General features: G+C 44.4%; 1 protein-coding gene across 3 annotated transcripts in view; it reads left to right on the top strand.

Moving 5' to 3' along the window:
- Positions 1–638: 638 nt before the first annotated feature.
- MYRIP (myosin VIIA and Rab interacting protein) overlaps positions 639–15,447 on the top strand; it is a 418,488-nt gene continuing 403,679 nt past the window's right edge. The window contains exon 1 of one of the 3 annotated variants that reach the window (XM_073901699.1): positions 639–884. The gene's annotated coding sequence lies outside the window, so the exon portion shown is untranslated. Of the gene's footprint in view, positions 885–1,099; positions 1,273–15,447 lie in introns of those variants that run through there. The other 2 variants (XM_025870798.2, XM_073901706.1) reach the window with 2 other exon arrangements.

The raw sequence follows: 15,447 nt of genomic DNA, 5'->3' as shown, positions 1-15,447 counted from the left end.
TGACTTTTAAATACCCAGGGACTGTGAAATGAGGAAGAGCTGGCTTTGGAGAAGCGCCACGCCGGCTTTGGTGAGGCTTGGGAGAGACGGTGCCCACACTCCGGAGGGCGAGCGGCCGCTCTGGTAGAGCCAGGACGACCCCGGATTCGGGCGACGCGTCACTCCGCGGTCAGGGAGGGTCTGGGCCCCCGGGGCGCAGGGGCAGGGAACAGGAAAAACCTCACTTCAAAGATAGGAGTGACCTGAGGTCTTGCTTGAGGGCTCCCGAGCCGGGGCCCCAGCACTGCACTGCGCGGCTGGGAAGAGCCCTGGAAGGGGCGCGGGTCCCCGCCCCGGGCGCGCGCAGCCCCAGCCCCGCCTCCTCCCGATGTGCCCCGCCCCTCCCGGCACTTGCCGCCCGCGCGCCGGGGGAGCTTCGGAGGAACCGGCCTGGAGGGCGCCCCATGCCCCGGCGCAGGCGCGAGTGCGCATCGCCTCCCGGGCCGGGCGCCCCGCTGGCGCCCCCGCCCCGCCTCCGCACGCGCCCCCGCCCCGGGCAACTCTGATTGGCCGTCGGCCGGGCCAGCAGGTGTCGGCGGCGGCTGAGGCCAGGCTGGCACCCGCTGCCTGCGGCGCGGGCGCCTCCCTCGCGGCCGCTGCCACCGCCGCGCTCCCGTCTCCTGCCAGCTCCCGGGCTCCCGCTGCGGTTGCGGTTCTGACGGCCGAGCCCCCGCGGCGCTGCGCCTCAGATCCGGTGCGCCGACCGACCCGCGCCCCTGCCTCGCTGCTCGCAGCTCGCTCATCCACGCGCCGCGCTGCTGCGGCAGGTGCCCCAGGCATCCTGAGTCGCGGTGGCCGCCATCGATGACCCCGGCCACGGACCTGCTCCAGCCCGGCCACCCCCTGTGAGTACCGTCCCCTCCCCTCTGGCGGCTTTGCGCCACTCTCCCGCTTGCGTTGCCGCAACTTCGGGGGTGGGGGTGTGGAGGTGTCTCTCACGTCCCTCCCCCCCCCCCCCCCACACACACACCGTGCGAGTCCTGAGCCAGGGCCCCAGGGCACGAACAGTCTGCCTTGACGGAGGGGCTTGGGGGCGGGGGTGGGAGCCGTTGAACTTGCTAGAGGATCGTCGCAGAGTCGGAACCGCCCCTTTCTTCCTCGGCCGGGGCCGGAGCTCGCCTCTGCGTTTCCCTCGCGTTTGGCGTTCCCCACTGGCCACGTAGCTCTTGGGCTGCGGTTCACCGCGCACCTACTACGCTGCGGGCGCACCGCCTGGGCGCCTGGAACTATCGGGTAAGCAGCCCGGAGCACTTCAGGGCGCCGGACTTGACTCTTTCGGACTCTTAATATCTGTGAAATGGGGCTAATCAGGGACTCGCTCAAGGTCATGGCCGGTGCGCGGAGTAAGAACCCTAGTGGGTCGCGTCTGGCCAGGTACGCGGACTGATTGGGTAGGGGCGCGCTGTTGCGGACGGATGGTCACTTCAGCTTCATCCCGGTCTCCTTTTCATAATTCCTTTCCCCCCCTCCCCCAACTTCGCCGGATTTGGAGAGGTCGGGAGCCGATCCCAAGGGACCCTACGGAGATTTGGGGGGTATCCGCGGGGGAGCGCTTCCGCGGCAGGGACTCCTGGATCTGCGGCATTTGCAGCATCCCCTCCATTCCCAGTCATTTAATTTGCTAAGGTCTCGGTAGGGTAGGGGAATTTGCTAGAGGCCTGCTCTTCGATCCATCCTGCTCCTTTTCCTTCTCCCAAAGAAGCCCTGTCTCCGAGGATAAGTATGGGAGAGACCACACACACCAGTTTGGGCCCAGGGACTTCGTAAAAGAGGAGAAGCGTGTACGCTCCGCTGTTGGCTTAGCCAACATTGGCTCTCATCTGCTTTAAGAAAATGCCTTAAGTCTGGCTTCATTCCTGTCCGCCCTACTCCCTGCCCCCAGATCTGGGTTTGTTGCACTTTCCCTGGGGAGGGTGGAGTCCAAGTCGCAGAATGTTTAACTGTTGCCGGATGTGAACAATTGACTCCAGCTCCTTTGAGGCAGCTCCTGTGGGGCTGTGGGTGGTTCTCAGAGCTTTGTACTGGGGACAGTCACCCCTCCTCTTTTGACATTCTTACTCTGTCCCTCCAACTCAGGCTACCTCGCCCTAACTCAGTGATCAGATGGTTACTTGGATAATTTTTTGATGTCTGACAAACATCTTTGAACCTCAACTTTTTTTTTTTTTAATTAATCTCTATGCCCAACTTGGGGCTTGAACTCAGGACCCCAAGATCAAGAGTGGAATGCTCTATTGAACTGAGCCAGCCAGGTACCCCTGAACCTTAATTTTTTTTTTAATCTATAAAGCAGAATAATCCCTGCTTTTTGTCTTCCCTAGGTAGTTAGGGTTCAGGGGACATGGTAGAGGTGAAAGTAGAAGAAAGATGGTTCCGGATGATCTGGGTAGAAGTGGAGGTGATTTCAAGAATTTTTTTTACAGCAGTCTCTGGGACTTTATTAGATCTAAAAATCTTTACAGAGAAATTTAGTTTGGTAAGACTTTGAAAATACTGCCTTTCACCTTCCAGTTGATGTTCCTTACCTGTCCATGGGTAGCCACATCTCTCACAATGACCCCCTGCCCCATCTGTGGTGTGTGGGCTGGAAGCTAGCTGTCTCTGTAGGGTTAGGGCAGTCTCTGGTGGTGGTGAGGCACTCTCTGTGTGTGTGTGTGCGCGTGTGTGTGTGTGGGGGGGTGGTTGTCTCTGTGGAGCTGAAGTGTGTCTCTGTGGAGACAGGTGTTATCTCTTTGTGGCCTTGGTTTCTTGTGGAAGGGGAAAGGGAGGGGCAGTTGTCTGCTCCAGAGTCTGCTCATTTTTGGAAGAGTGAAGTGTTAGCCGGGCCAGCGATGTAAACTAACAGTGGTCTAGATTGTGTCCTGTCTCCTTCCTCTCCTCCCAGAGGGGCAGAAGGAGAGCTCATCTGTGGTCTTGGCCTTTGGAGAAATCAATTGGCGAAGACTGAAATACCTCAGAGAGAAATGGGCATCCCCTGTTCTTAGTTCATATTGTGTCTGCACAGCCTTTTGTCCCAAAGGCAAGTTAAAGAGGGACAACTGGTTAGAACTTGGTGACTTTGTTTTAATATTACATTAAGCCAGGACATGATCACAGAAAATGGCACAGATCTGAAGGGTACACTCTGGATTTTCACAAATTGACCACCCCTGTATAACCAGTGCACAGATTAAGACCTAGAATGTTCCCAGTCTCCCCTTGTCCTCTATAGGTACTATACCCCAAGGGTAATCATCATCCTGCTTTGTTTTGTCAGGCAAGTTTTATTTTTATTCTTCTTATTATTTATTTCACCAGTTTAGTTTCAAAGCTAAAATGAAACTGTTTGATTTTTCTACCTCCTCTTTTAATGTATGCAAACCAAAGGTAGTTATAGGTAAGCCAGTCCAGAAATCTAGAAGGGAGAATTTGGTCTTAGGATCTGGGTGGAGTCTAAACTGGTTGTCTCCTCCCCTCCCCACAATAGGTTCTTGGGCAGTGAGACAAGCCAGACCCCAGATGTAACAGGCTGATATTGATAAATTGAAGCCAGTTTATTCATAGAATGTATTGGGAAAAATGCAAGTCTGAAATGGTGTCATGATAAAATAGACATAAAAAATGTTAATGAATTCTCATTTGAAACATAAAAATGGGAATGTTTTGAATTTCTCAAAATTAAAAATTGGTAGAGGATCACAGAATGTCAAGGCTGAGTGATTTATAAACTGTGTGTGCTGTTGCCACATGGTGGCGCCACGTTGGCTGGAGAACTGCAATACCCAACATTCTTTCCCAAGCCCCCAGGAAGGAGTCCCAGTAATAAAATCCAACAGTTCAGCAGCTCCAGAAGTGATTTCCAAGCACTGTGGTTTTTCCAGTGTTGGACAGACAGGCCTCTCCTCTGGTGCCTGCTGCACTAAGTCCATGGATCGAACCCAGTCCTGGCTTTTCAGGAGGGTGGCTTGTGGGTTGGAGGCACGTGTGTTGGAGAAGGGGGAGCTGAGACACTGTGGCCCTCTCTTTGGTAGTATGGAACTGTGTAAAGAGAGTTGGCTGAGAAGCTAGCTCAGGTGTGTTGTGATTATCTTGGTCTCCTTTCACCCCAATTCCCTCAAAGGTGTCAGAGAAGGAGTTCTCTTTCCTGAGGCAGGTAGCACAGAGCACTGTCCATGGTGAACTCGGAAGAATAAACACAGGCATTGGGTGTAGCCAAACTGCTGCCCGATGAAATGCCCTCTGGGTTCCAAAGGGTGGGAGCCAAGTCCCGCGGGGAGACCACAGGGTGGGGGGCCTGTTGTATCCAGCTGTGGAGAGGGCCAAGCCGACCCATCCAGTGCCTTTTCTTTTTACTGTCGGTGAGACCGAGATGCTGCTTAGAAGACTGTATTCATGCGCTGGCTGCCATGCCGGTGGTTGCTAAGAGAGCTGAATATTTGCCATGTGCTAGACCCTACATATATATATATTCAGTTAATCTTCATCACAGGAGGAGGGTGGCTTTCTCATTTTCTAGATGAAGGAACTGGGCCTGGAAGCACTCTTTCTGAGTTTGCACATTATGGGAGCCAGAACAAGGACTGAGCGCCAAGTCTCGCAGATGACTTCCCCAGCTGAGTTATGTGCCCTTCTGTGGGGTGAGAGGAGCCTTGCACAATTCTTCTTCTGTCTTCCCTGGCACCTGGTAGAGCGCCTTACATGTAATAGCTACTTAAGGCTAAATATGGGATTGCCATTAAGTAGAAACTTCCCTGCTGAGCAAAAGGGAAATTCAGACAGTGAAGGATGAGAGTTTGGGGTTGAGCCCATGCAACCTGCAACGTTGGGACTGAGTGTGGGCCCACCAGAATGTGGAGTCTTATTTTATGTTCAAAATTTTATGTAAAATTTTACGTAAATATCTGTTATTTGTTTTTGTAATTTGTTTTTTTTTCTACCCAACATTGTTTTTTAAACATATGTTGATAACATTTGTTGATAATTATGTTTAGTTGATACATTTTAACATAGTATTTCCTTGTTTGGTATACCAGAGTTTAAATATTGCTCGTTGGTGAACAAAAAGATGTTTTTACCTTTTGCTATTATGAAAAATATTGCAGGGAATATCCTTGATAAGGTCTTGTACAAATGTATGTGTGTCTCGGATTTATATCCCCAGAAGTTGAATAACTGGGTAGGAGGATATGCTTACATCAACATCTATCTGTTACTGGGTTTTGCAAATTGCCCTCTGTAGTGGTGGGGGCACTTTATACTCCCACTAGCACTGTATTGGAGTTCCCTGTATCCCCATATCTTTGTGCCATCAGATGTTTTAATTTTGGTTCATCTAATAAGCATGGAATGTGTTTCACTGCTCTTTTACTTTGCATTTCTGTAGAGGTTTTTTGTTTGTTTGTTTTTTAAAGAGTTATTTTTAAGCAATCTCTACACCCGGTGTGGGGCTTGAACTCACAACCCTGAGATCAAGAGTCACATGTTCTACCAACTGAGCCAGCTAGGCACCCCACCCTTAGAGATTGTTAAAAAATATATTTTGGTTTTCAAAGTTTCTTTTCTGTACATTGCCATTTTTTACTAGATATAACTTTCAAATCTTTAAACTCATCTGAAATTTGTATTGCTATGTTGTATGAGACAGGGATCTAACTGTTTTCCATACTGAAAACCACTTCTCCCATTATCATTTAATGAATAGTTACCTATTCTCTTACTTATTTTGTTGCCATCTCTGTCATATACCAGTTTCTGTTATATTTTTGGATCTGTTTCTGAACTCTGCTCTGTTCTATTCATCTCTTTGTGACTCCTGAGCTAATACAGTTTCATTGAATTATTAAAGCTTTATAATAATTCTTTTCTTCTTAGCCTTTTTCTTCAAAATTGACTTGGTTATCCTTGACCCCTTAGGCTTTGACATGAATTTTAGGATCTTCCCTAAATATCCCTTTTCATGAAAAATACTGTTAACAAAATTTGGTAAAATATCAAATAAAACATATTTTCTTGTTTCTTTTTTTTCAAATATAGTGCCTATCAAAACTTCTAATTTTCCATTATTTACTGTGAAATCTTGATCTCCAATTTAAGTGGATTCACTTTATGTGACACTTCCCTGGTACCAGACACCTTGAATAATAAGGACCATTTGAATATGATTTTTAAAATACCTATAAGGTCATTTTTTAAACTCAACAACATACAAGTAATGTTAAAGTCAGTGATTATTCTTCTGTGACATTATTTTTATCCTCCTCATAACTCATTTCGTTTAAGTACCATAATTTATTCAACAAAATCATACTTTAAAACATTAAGCACTTTATACTCTGTATTGTAACTTCATCCTTCTATACGTTTTTGTTTCCTTAGGATGAATTACTTTGTTGAAAGTTGTTTACTGGGACACCTGGGTGGCTCAGTCGTTAAGTGTCTGCCTTCCGCTCAGGTCATAATCCCAGGGTCCTGGGATCGAGCCCTGCATCGGGCTTCTTGCTCAGCGGGAAGCCTGCTTCTCCCTCTCCCACTCCCCCTGCTTGTGTTCCCTCTCTCACTGTGTCTCTCTCTGTCAAATAAATAAATAAAATATTAAAAGAAAGAAAGTTGTTTACTTTTCCTTAAATTTTTGATACATACTGCCAAATAACCCTCTAGGAAATTTTATAAATTTATTTTGCTATTAGTCATGTATGAGTGTGCCAGATCCCCATGCCTTGCCAGCAATAAATACAATTATTCATCATCATTTCCAGTTTCACAGACAATGACTCTTGTTTTTTATTTTGCTTTTTTCTAGCAAGGCAGAACATATCTTCATGTTTATTAGTTCTTCATAGCCGACTTCACTATAGAGTTTTCCATGAGGGTTGTTTTTCTTTTACTTTCTTTTTTTTTCTTTTTAAAGATTTTATTTATTTGAGAGAAAGAGAGAGAGAGAGAGCATGAGCAGGGGTGGGGCAGAGGGAGAGGGGAAGCCGACTCCTTGCTGAGCAGGGAGCCCAATGCAGGGCTTCATCCCAGGACCCTGGGATCATGACCTGAGCTGAAGGCAGACGCTTAATGGACTGAGCCACCCACGTGCCCCTCTTTTACTTTCTGTAAAAAAAACTTGTATTATCACTTGGTGTTTTTGAGAGAACAGATTGTTTTATACAAATCATGTTCATATTTTAATGTTAAATACCATTCCATCATATGAAAATACCATATTTAAAAGATGAGTTCCTCCATGATGGATTTTTAGATTATTTCTTTTGGCTATTACATGTATGTATGCAATTAACATCTTTGAAATGTATTTATGCACGTGCAAAAGGAAATCTTGAGAATATATGCCCAGAATTGGGATTGCATGATCATATTTTATTTTATGCACACTTACAGCTTGACCACCTGGTGCCAAATTGCTCCCCAAAGTGGTCATGGTCATTTAAATTTCTGTGGCCGTGTGGACAGATAGCATTTGTCACAGTAAGAAAACAGTAATATTAGAGAAGGAGGAGCAAAGGTGTTAAAGGAAAAAGTATATATGTATGTATGTTTGTGTGTACATAAATATCCTAAAGTTCATTGAGAAAACTCAGAGGTTCTTGACCTTTTCATTTCCAAACTTACATCATTAGAAATGATTAAATGTAAGTATAAATCATAAACATCATATATATTTCCTTAGCCTAGAAGAATTGGTAAGAGTTTAAGTAAAAAGTAATCTGTTTAAGATGTTGGCGGGGATATGGAGAAAGGGGAACCCTCCTGCACTGTTGGTGGGAATGCAAGCTGGTGCAACCCCTCTGGAAAACAGTATGGAGGTTCCTCAAACAGTTGAAATTAGAGCTACCATACGATTCAGCAATTGCACTACTGGGTATTTACCCCAAAGATACAAATGTAGGGACCCGAAGGGGTACGTGCACCCCAATGTTTATAGCAGCAATGTCCACAATAGCCAAACTGTGGAAAGAGCCAAGATGCCCATCGACAGATGAATGGATAAAGAAGATGTGGTATATATACACAATGGAATATTATGCAGCCATCAAAAGGAATGAGATCTTGCCATTTGCAACGACGTGGATGGAACTGGAGGGTGTTATGCTGAGTGAAATAAGTCAATCAGAGAAAGACATGTATCATATGACCTCACTGATATGAGGAATTCTTAATCTCAGGAACAAACTGAGGGTTGCTGGACTGGTCGGGGGTGGGAGGGATGGGGTGGCTGGGTGATAGACATTGGGGAGGGTGTGTGCTACGGTGAGCGCTGTGAATTGTGTAAGACTGTTGAATCACAGATCTGTACTTCTGAAACAAATAATGCAACATATTTTAAGAAAAAAGAAAAAGAAGGTAGCAGGAGAGGAAGAATGAAGGGGAGTAGTCAGAGGGGGAGACGAACCAGGAGAGATGATGGACTGAAAAACAAACTTGGTTTCTAGAGGGGAGGAGGGTAGGGGGATGGGTTAGCCTGGTGATGGGTATTAAAGAGGGCACATTCTGCATGGAGCACTGGGTGTTATGAACAAACAATGAATCATGGAACACTACACCAAAACAAATGATGTAATATATGGTGATTAACATAACAATAAAAAAATTTAAAAAAAGTAATCTGTTTAGTAGTGCTTTTTCAGGGTAGCCTGCAAAAGGAGATGGGCCCCTAGTGAAGAGAACAGGAGAAGCACCTCTATCCAGCACTATTCCTCCCCATCCCAGGGTGTGGGTTCCACCATTGGACAGTTGTTCCTTTTCATCACCTCATCTTATAAAATTTAGAAGTCTGGGGGAATAACTCTAGAATAATGTTGTGCCATTAATACCTTGATGCCAAAGAGTTTATGCGATCAGTTGCTGGTGATAGAAAGCAGAACAGCATGAAATCGACAGAATGTTAGTGGGGAAAAGGCTGAACGATGAACTTGGTTGAGGACAGGCTGGAAATTTTACTGAGAGAAATCTGTCCCGCTTCAAGTGTACTCTGAGAATCAAGTCTGCATTTGTGTCAGGAGCATAAGAAGGGCTTTATAAAATGGCCTAAATGCTGTCTGAAAACTGTTTTTGGTTCAGTATTCAACCATGTGTTATACCCCCGCATTACCTTCTGTAAGTAATTATGAGTTAAATTTTTTGCCTATATTTATATATCATCAGCTGAGGAAAGAAAAACACTCTATAGAAAGTTCTTTTGTGGCTGTGATTTACAGCATAATACCACAGACACACGATCTGCAGCTGGGATGTACAAATCCATTCTGTGGGCTGACAATTAATCTCATTGAGCAGACACTTGAGAAAAGAATGCAAGACATGCAAGGAAGGGCGGGTGCCTGGAGGACAGAGGTTCTCGTGGCTCCTAGGATCTAATGTGGCTATTTGCCAAGGTCCCCAAATAATCTTTTGACACTGACTCGCGACTCAGATGACCATGTCATTCTATATGGTTCTTTCTTTTTGGTATAAAATATAACTGTGTCCAAGTGTGCAGGGTTATTTTCTAGGCTTGGAAGCCTAGATATCTACACTGCAGGAAGTGATATCTATACCGCAGAAAAGGAAAATAGCCCATCTCTTTATACTGTTTTCTCTGAAGATTCCCCAGTCTGGAGAAGCAGTGCTTCTAGCCCCAAACCTCTTCCTAACCTCCTCTTGAAGACCATTGTCTCAAGCATCATTTCACTTTATCTGTATAGCTCCAGACTCAGAAGATGTGGCAGGTGCTGTTTTGTGTTTGTGTTATATAAATGTGGCTTGGCTGTTTTGCTTTTTTTGCAAAACAATTTATTGATCCTTAGGGACTTGGATTTACTAGAATGACATGTAACCAGAGTATTCAAGATTAGTGTCTTTCTTTTATGGTTAATTAGAAGAAAAATTTTTTTAAAATGCTATTTTAATTGAATCCTTGTTTAGTCTTCTAGAAATCTGCCAGTTGGTTTTTCGGCTTCGCGGTCCAGTAAATGTCAGGTGCCTCTCCCAGGACTGCAGATCTTGCAGCCTGAATGCTGCGGAAATCCCCTCAGTGTCCCTTTGTGCTCCCAGTTCTGACTCCTTCCTCCCACAGCTTCCAGGTTCCTCATCCTTCCCTTCCTACTGCCTCAATGCTACCCCACTATCTGCCTCAGTTTCCTTCCCTTCCAACTGCTGCTGGTGGTAGATGGCAATACAATGCTGTTATTTCCCCTCTTCTCTTTTCTTAAAATGATCCAAACACAATGAAGACAATGAGAAACCAAAACGCCATTTTTGGCAAATGGGAGAGATGGTTAAAATTGCTTCCCCCAAAAGGGAGGGCTGCCTAAAGAAGTGAGACCGAGTGGGGGCGCATTGGAGGCACAGAGATGTGCTGAGGGTGTTTAGTCAAGACCACTTCTCAGGAGGGCGAGAGCCCTTAGCTGGGCACAAGTTCATTCTGGGTCACAGTGGGATAAGAAAGCCTGTAGCAGCCGCCACCATTTCCTACCGCCCCAGATGGGTCCCATCCCTCTTTTTCTCCTCATCAGTCTCACCAGGCGTACAGATTCTCTTCAGACTTTCCAGAGAGCCAAATTTTGGCTTTCTTTTCTCTATTTTGACATTATTTTTTATTTTATTAAGCTCTGTTCTCATCATTGTTTCCTTCCGTCTACTTTCTTTGACTTCATTCTTTTTCTAATCTCTTAAATTTCCAAGGTTAACTCATTAACTTCCAGCTTTTCTTCTTACTTAGATATGCATTTAGCCCAATAAATTTGCCTCAAGTATTGCTTTAGCAATATTTGTCCTCCACAGTTTTGATTTGAAGTGTTTTTATTGTCCACATGTAAATTTTTAACATTTTTGTTATGATTTCTTCTTTGACTTATGAGTTCTTTATATACTTTTGTTTTATTTTTAAAAATTTCAAAACTTTTTGGCCATTGTTTTTTCTATTTTAATACATAGTGATTAAAGAATGTGGTCTACATGATTCCAATTCTTTGAAATTTGTTGGGATTTGTTTTATGGTCTGGTACATTGTCAGTTTTTATAAATTTCCATGTTTTCTTGAAAATAAAGTAATTGGTTGCAGTGATCAATATATGTTCATTAGCTTAAGCTAGTTAATTGTGTTTTTCAAATCTTCCATCTTTACTCATTTTTTTGCAGCTTAATCAGTTACTGAGGGAGGAATTTATAGAAGTGAATTTGTCAGTTTCATCTTGGGCTTCTTTCAATTTTTGCTTTGTGTATTTTTTTAAAGATTTTTAAAATTTATTTATTTGACAGAGAGAGCGAGCGAGCGAGAGAGAAAGACAGGCAGAGCTCAGGAACCAGGGCAGGGGCAGAGAAGCAGACTCCCAGCCGAGCAGGGAGCCCACCATAGGACTCCATCCCAGGACTCTGGGATCATGACATGAACCGAAGGCTGACACTTAACCGACTGAGCCACCCAGGCGCCCTGCTTTGTTTATGTTATTAGGTGCATTCTGGGTCAACTCAGTATGTATCATTATGAAACAACCCTGTTAATGTCCCATAATGCTCCTTGTTTTTAAGTCTGTTTCATTTATTTTAAAAAAAGATTTATTTATTTATTTGAAGGGGGTAGGGGCAGAAGGAGAGGGAGAAAGAGAATCTCCCTGCTGGGCGGGGAGGCTGTGGTGGGGCTGATCTAAAGACCCTGACATCATGACCTGAGCCAAAATAAAGAGTAAGATGCTTAACCAGCTGAGCTACCCAGATACCCCGAGTCTGTTTTAATAGAGCTATGCCAGTTTTCTTTTGCTTTGTATTTGCCTGTCTTATCATTTTCTTTTACTTTCACTGTCAACATTTCTTTTTTTTTTTTAAGATTTTATTTATTTTACAGAGAGAGCGTGAGAGTACAAGCAGGGGGAGCAGCAGGCAGAGGGAGAGGGAGAAGTAGGCTCCCCGCTGAGCAGGGAGCCCGACGCGGGGCTCGATCCCAGGACCCTGGGGTCATGACTTGAGCCGAAGGCAGACACTTAACGGACTGAGCCACCCAGGCGCCCCACTGCCAACAGTTCTGTGTATTTTTATTTCACTTGTGAAACTGTTTTAAAGAGCATAAACTTGCTTTTTTTAACCTATATTTTTTAATGTGAAAGTTATGTTCATTTACAGTGCTGCTGTTAATATATTTGGATCTATTTTTACCATTTTAGCATGTCCCACCTTTTATGTACTTGGTTACCGGTTGCTTTTTGTATAATTTAGATCCTCTGTCCTACTCCACATTACATTTTCTTCCCTCACTTATTCAAAACTTTACACTCAGTTTCTTTTTTCTATAAACTTACCGTATTTACAATATGGTAAGTTTAGCGTACATGTTTACCTTAACAAAATCCAAACTAAGTCAGAGTAATTTCTGTCTTCCTGAGCAATTCAAGGACTTTATACTTGAGTCTGATCACCCCTCTTCCCCAAAATATATGTTAGTGTTGTCTGGTGTTTTAGTCGGACTTTAACTCTTTTTTATTATTATTTTTTTCACATAGTATGCAATTTGTTGACAATATGATTGCACTGTTTTCCATATTCTGTTGTTGCATTCTAAGAATTCAGCTAACAATCTGATTGTTGTTCTTTTGTAGTAATCTGTCTTTTCTTCCTGAAAGGAGCCCCTCACACTGGGTTAAAGATCACGTCTACCCTGGCCTTCTGCTCTCCACTGACCTGGTCAAGACAAAATTTGAAACACCCCTCCCTCTTGCCCCTTGTCATTCGGGTCCCACCCCTGCTTTGCCTTGAATGGACAGGACTCATCCCATCATGCTCTTCACTCCTGTTTGTCAGTCTCCCGGCCTCCAGGGCCACTCCCCCAGTTCCTGATGAGCTCAGCTCCAGATTCTCCGCCACTCCGTGCAGCACTGCTCCTGCCTTAGTCCTGGCACTTCAACATACAGGGAGAGGATCCTTCTAACATCCAGGCCTCTCAGTTCCTTGACCTGCTTTGCTCCAATTTCTGCCTTCCACTCCACCCTGCCACTGACTTCCACAGTCATAGATGGACACTCATTCCCAGTAATGACCAGCCCTTCATAATCTGTTTCATGCATCGTGTGTTCAGAGAACCAGCTTCCATCTTCCAGCGCTTTCCCTCTCTTCCTCTAATTCCAACAGTCCCTCAATCTCCTGACTTTCAGTCCATGACCCTGGACCCTTGAGGTCCTCTCCTTCTGCCTTTTCCAGCCTGTATTTCATGGTGTGCCCTATAATCAGTCCTTGGAGTACGCCCTCAGTTCACATACCCATCCCAGACCACATCTTTCTCACTCAGCAGAAGCACAGAGTGGTTCAGTCCCTGTCTCTGTGTCCTCCTGCCTGCATCTGTGCTGGGGAATGTGGCCAAAGGAGCACTCACAAGCAGTTGACTGGCCTTGCATGGCCATGAACATCGGGTGGATCCTTAGTGCTACCTGATACTTCCCTGGGCCTGGCCCTCTCCCATTCTCTTCGTTGATTGTTTCACATTCCCCTGTTGCCTCAGACGTGTGCACCTTCTATTCTCATTCTTACAGTGTTCCTGTTGCCACTCCCGCTGAGAAAGCTGGAGCCATTGGTGGGGGGAGACCTCCCACGGACTCACTCTACCATCCACCCACCTGCCTTCATCTGTAGCCACATAATCTGCCTTGTGTTCTGGTACTAACCGTGAAATATCTGTGCCTGGATCTAATGTCAGACCCTGCACTCCCTGGCCCTGCTGCTCACCTTCCTTGAACACTCAGGGATATCACTCCAGTGATTCTCCTTCTGTATTGCCAGTTTTCTCTCCCTATCAGTTAATTCTTATTGGCTTACAAACACGTTATTTCTCCTTTCTTGGAAAACACTCCCTCTGTAACTCATTTCCACCTCTAGCTATGGCTTCGTTTCTCTGCTTTCCTGTATATAAAAACTGCTAAAGAGAGTTGTCTAGACTCATTGTCTGCAAATTCTCTCCTCCCATTCTCTGTTAACCGCCCCCTCCCCCCGTGGATTGCCAGCTCAGTTTCATCAACTCCACCAGCAACTGCCCAATGACTAACGACCCCACTTTATTGAACACAAGGGCTGTTCTTGTCCTCACCCTTCTTGCTCCATTAGCACCATTTGACTCAGCCAGTCAGCCCCTCTTTCTTGATACACTTTTTTTTCCCTGGGTCTGGAGGATACACTTGTAAATTCCTTCTACATCCTTGGTAGTTCTTTCTCCTCTCTCCAGCTGCTTCTTTGTCTTTTGGTTGACCTCTGAATGCTGGAGTGCCCCATGGCTGAGTCTTTGATCCCCTTTGCCTTTTTACTTATATTCCCTCCCTACAGACCTCACCATGGTCTTGTTTCATGGTTTTGAATACCATCTATGCCAGTGTTCCTCAAACCTTTATCTCCAGGCTGGACCTCTCTCTCAAACTCCTTGAATAACCTACTCGACATCTCCTGGATGTGCAATACTCATATCCAAATCAACTCTTCGAAAACTGAACCCCTGATCTTCTCCCCAAACCCATTCTCTTTTTTTTCATTTTTAAATTTAAATTCAATTAATTAGCATATAGTGTATTATTAGTATCAGGGGTAGAGTTCAGTGATTCATCAGTCTTATGTAACACCCAGTGCTCACTACAACATATACCCTCCTCAGTGTCCATCACCCAGCCACCCCATCCCTCAACCCCATCCCCTCCAGCAACCCTCAGTTTGCTTCCTATGATTGAGAATCTCTTATGGTTTGTCTGCCTCTCTGGTTTCGTCTTGTTTTATTTTTTTCCTCTCTTTCCCTGTGATCCTCTGTTTTGTTTCTTAAATTCCACATATGAGTGAGATCGTATGATAATTGTCTTTCTCTGATAGACTTATTTCCCTTGGCATAATACCCAGACCCATTCTACCTTCACTTTTCTCATCTAGTTGCAGGTCCCAATCTATATAATCAATCTATTAATTAATTATTATAAATATTTATTAAGCAATTATTACATTTATTAATAATTAATTAAATTATTAATGCCTTGTTTTACTATCTTTTTTTTTCCATGCTACTCTTTGAAATCTGGTGTGTATTTTTCAGTCATGGCAAATCTCAATTTGGATGCTAAATTTTCATCAGAATTATTTGATTCATATTTAGATTTAAATAAATATACAGTTAAAAAGTACATCCACACAGCCAAGTTGTTCTAAATTTATTTAAATGTTTTCCCATAGCTGAATTGAATATCATTTAACAGGAAAAGTTAGACTTATTTTGCATAGCATCTAGCACTTTTTGGTCAGAAGGAAGTCAAGAATATTGTCTGGAGCAGCTCTACTCACCTCTTTGCTATCTATCCAATAGGATATGATCTGGGGTCAAATCTCTTTATAATGCTATTGCTTGTGTATCTTTGAATATAACCACAGTTTGAAAGGCTTAGGTGAGCACAATATTTTATTGGAAATAGTTTCAGTGTCTCCTTCCTGAAT

The sequence above is a fragment of the Callorhinus ursinus genome, unplaced genomic scaffold (assembly GCF_003265705.2).
Source record: "Callorhinus ursinus isolate GAN/ISIS: 27379988/994484 unplaced genomic scaffold, GSC_fseal_2.0 scaffold1, whole genome shotgun sequence".
NCBI lineage: Eukaryota > Metazoa > Chordata > Mammalia > Carnivora > Otariidae > Callorhinus > Callorhinus ursinus.
The sequence above is the reverse complement of the archived record's forward strand: the minus strand, read 5'-3'. Positions and strand labels throughout refer to the sequence as shown.